This window comes from Pygoscelis adeliae, unplaced genomic scaffold (assembly GCF_000699105.1).
Source record: "Pygoscelis adeliae isolate BGI_AS28 unplaced genomic scaffold, ASM69910v1 Scaffold284, whole genome shotgun sequence".
Taxonomy (NCBI): Eukaryota; Metazoa; Chordata; class Aves; order Sphenisciformes; family Spheniscidae; genus Pygoscelis; species Pygoscelis adeliae.
The window spans coordinates 211852-215827 of NW_008824671.1; the positions used below are offsets into that span (position 1 = coordinate 211852).

At 40.6% G+C, this 3976-nt stretch overlaps 1 protein-coding gene across 1 annotated transcript in view; it reads left to right on the forward strand.

The window, feature by feature from the left end:
• The first annotated feature begins 292 nt into the window (after positions 1-292).
• ELAVL1 (ELAV like RNA binding protein 1) overlaps positions 293-3976 on the forward strand; it is a 43644-nt gene continuing 39960 nt past the window's right edge. The window contains exon 1 of the mRNA XM_009322987.1: positions 293-343. The gene's annotated coding sequence lies outside the window, so the exon portion shown is untranslated. The remainder of the gene's footprint in view (positions 344-3976) is intronic.

Consider the following 3976-nt stretch of genomic DNA (forward strand, 5'->3'; position numbering starts at 1 on the left):
ACAAGAAATATGTTTGAGGTAGCTGTGACCTTCTTGTGTTCAGCACGGCTAGTGTTAGTGCTCACCTGTGCACCTGCAGTGCTACATGGCTTTCACTGTCTGGAGAACTATATTGCACGAATGAGAATAGGTCGGTTGCTGGAGTGATAAGCCCTGCTGCCTGGATTTTAATGAAGGTGCTAATCGCTGATATGAAGGAGCACAGAGCTCATTGCTCCTGGAAGAATTTCCCGTCTTAAGTTCTGCAGTAGCTAAAATGCTCACATTGTCATCTGTTTAGGTGTCTACATTCAAGTTTGTGATCCCAGTAGTGGCCTAGTGCCTTTGCAGACGTGTGAACAAGGTGAAGTATATCTAAGTATACCTATATATGCTCTCTTGAAGACAGTCAGTTACCTTTCTTGCCAATGTTCCTGTTTCAGATTATCTCCTCAGATTCATACAGGTCTCCCTTCTTAGCAAACATCTCTCAGTGAAAGACTTAATAGCACTGTATCCTAGAATTCTGAATGGAGATACTGAGTGTCACTTGGAAAAAGCTTTTATTGGTCTGTTGCCAGAACCACTTGTGTTATTTTTTTCTTTTAAACCTTCTGTTATATTGTGCACCTTTGTGAGAAGGTGATTGTCATGGTCAGTGCAATGTTTCTGAAAAAAATACTTTGGAGAGCTTTTTCAGTCCAGTCCTGAGAATGCAGACCTGACTGGTGGTGAATGAGCAGTCTTTGAAGCAGGCAGTAAAGTGTTGGGCTATGTGAATTTGAACACCTCCAGAATTAATGGAAAATTTGGGCACAGTACATACAGTTTCCGTTGGTTGCTCTGTGCATCCTTGGCATTGTAAGTTTGAGGGCATCTTACACAAGGAAGAAAAAGAAGGCTGCCTTTTAAGACAAGCTGTTGCAGGGTTGGTTATTTAAAAAAAAATTCTCATTTTAGAAACTGCGGTGCAATGGAACTTAGTCTTAAAATTTGTTTTTTTGGGGACATAGAATTGAAGGCCTTTTTTGGAAAGGCTGCAAAGTACCAGTTTCATTACAGGTAGCCTTCCCAAATGGAGCTGTTAGGCCTTTTTTCCATCCTCGACCCATCTGCTGAGAATGTAAGTCCGTTCAGACTTCTGATTTATGTCAATGTGGATTGATAAACGTCAGTTCATGAAGTTATAGATCCAAGTTAGTTTCTAGGCCTGGTTCTCAAGTGTGGAATATTTACTGGTATAACTTGATTGTTCCCTCTTTGATAAAGAAAGATCAGGAGATTCCTTCAACATATTTCAGTGAGAGCGGAACAAAAAACTTGTTTTCTTATGTAGCATTTCTCATTTCATTCATACTGACCATTTTATACTGCCTTTTCTTTTTTGAATTCTTTTCAGCATGCAAAGGTTAACAGTTCTTCAGGGTCTGTTTTTATTCTCACTGGCATGAGAATTGTTCACCACCAAGTGGAGGAAGTGGTTTCCCTCTAACTTCCAGGATGGCCAGAAAGTGTTAGTCTTGCAGTAGATCATGGAAGTGGTTGGTGAAAGATTAGGAAGAAAGGAACATCATCTTTATCAGCACTCTGCTCCTTTTCCTCTTCTCTACTGTGCCTTTATCGCTTCTGCATGCTTTGTTCCTGGTATCCCATGAAAATGTCTGCCAGGCCTTTATACAAGGGCTTCCAATAATTTTTTTCTAATGTCTGAAGAAAAGCAGATGGAAGGCTTCCTTCACAGTTCTAATTGCTTCTGAATCAACAATGCCCTAGGCACTCCTTATTTATCATGGGGAGATATAGATGGTAAGTATTGCAGACAGTGAGATTAGAGGCTGTGGTAAAATGATTTAAAGTTGATAGCCACTTGCCAAACTCCTGTCAGTTTTGCTTAATGCCGGATATAAGTCTGGTAGCTTGCCATCATGGTGTGCTGGGGAGTTTTCTGTGCTTGGTATCTAGCTGTGGTGCCTCCTTTTTAGGCAGCAGATACACCTTGGAGGATAAGGAAAATAGATTTTTTTTTTAAAGTTTTTGGTTTTGGAAAGCGTTAAAATATATAGCAACTTCTTAAACTTGGCAGGAGGAGAATCTTGGCAGCAGGAAGGATTTGTATTGTATCTTGGGCAAATTTGGTTAAAGTGAAGGAAATTTGAACTTCATCTTGTAAAGCTGGAAAAATCTCAATGTTTCTTCCTTTGCTTACTAAATACTCTAATAGTACTGTACAACTTCCATACTCATCAACATATTGGTGTGTTGTGCATGCAGGGCTTGAATTTTATACAGGACAAAGGCAAGAAAAGTTGCCTTCCATTAAAACAATTTTGAAAACATACATCACCTGGTTTTATAGCTCAGATACGTTGAACAAAGAAAGTTCAGCTGTTTGAGTGTCATTTAGCAGAACACAAAACTTTTCTGAGGTTGTGCTCAGACAGTTCTGACAGAGCTGGAAGGGAACGTGTATTTAATGACATAATTTCGCAGTACAACTGAGACAACCTGGCAGCTTAAAGTCATGTGATGGGGGGAATCTCTTCCCTTGCTTCTAGCTTTGCAGTTTCTCCTCTTGCTCTCCTATCCTCTGGCATTAGCTCTGGTGCTTATCTTGCTGCAAGGAAAGCAGATTAAAACTGCTGACACGAGAAAAGGTGCTTCCCTCCTGGTGTGGTTTTCCATTGCTTTCATGGTACAAATTGGTTATCCTGTGGGCAGAAGGGTGCTGGGGCTTGCTTGTGTTGACACATGAAACCCAGAAATGGGGGGTAGAAGGCTAATCAGTGGAGAAGGGGGGGGGAGCAAGACCTCTCCTATAAGCTGTTAGCTGTTAGTGCTTCAACACTTATTAAAAAAAAAAGATTCAGTTTAAATCTACACTGTGCAAAATCTCAACATAAGTCTAGTCATGGTTTGTTCTAAAATGGTGTACTCTGTTATTGCCATTTAAAAAAATCTGACTGTCGCAAGAAGAAAGAATGAAATAAATGCCAAACATGACTTAACAATAGGTACTGGCGAAGGGACTGAAAGTCCCTTCCTGCAGCCAGCATTCCCTTTCTAGACTTCGGATTTCTAGTTTCTGTTCCTGACTTTTTCCATTATTCAACTTCTAGTTGTCAGTAGTGCTGCAGTCCCTGGAAAGGCTCGTCCTTTAGTAGATCCTGATCCATAAAATAAAGCTGTGTACCATTGCTGCTCAGGCCCTTCGCATAGAGGGCAGCAGTGCATGTGGTTTCACAAAAATCTGTGAGCTGACGCTACGTAGTTGTCTTGTGGTGTTAATGGTTGTAACTCAAAATCACCTTATTTGAGAAGCATATGTGGTCATATGAATGCTTCTGATCCATCTTAATGGAAAAATAAATTGGCAAACGTAGCCAGTATTAACTACATGGTACTGCAAGGCTTGCTGGCTCACTCTGCATTGAGATGATCTAGCAGCTTGTGCATCCTCTGAACACCTGACCTGATGTTTTACTGGTGGCTGAGAAGCAATAATATCTTAAACTGTTCTAATTCAGCTCGGATTGATTATCCCCTCAGGCAAGATAAACACTGTGCTAGTGATACCTGCTTCAGATAATATGCTAGGTTCTCAAGCAAACTGCAGCTAGAGGAATTTTAACAGTAGTTGCTTATGTACAGCATCTTATGTTACTATTTTGGCCAAATGAGTGTATTGGCCAAAAGTTCTGTTAAACTAAACACAAAGTTCATCTCTGAGCCTGTGGTAATTAATTCTTCTGTGGTGGCACTGAGAGATTCAATGAGGTACAGATTTCATGTTGAACTTGGAAGGTTTACACTAAATTTTCAGAAGGGAGTTAGAGTTGCAAGTTAGAATCATAGAATCATAGAATCACTAAGGTTGGAAGAGACCTCCAAGATCATCAAGTCCAACCATCAACCCAACAACACCATGCCCACTAAACCATGTCCCTAAGCGCCTCATCTACCCGTCTTTTAAATACTTCCAGGGATGGTGACTCAACCA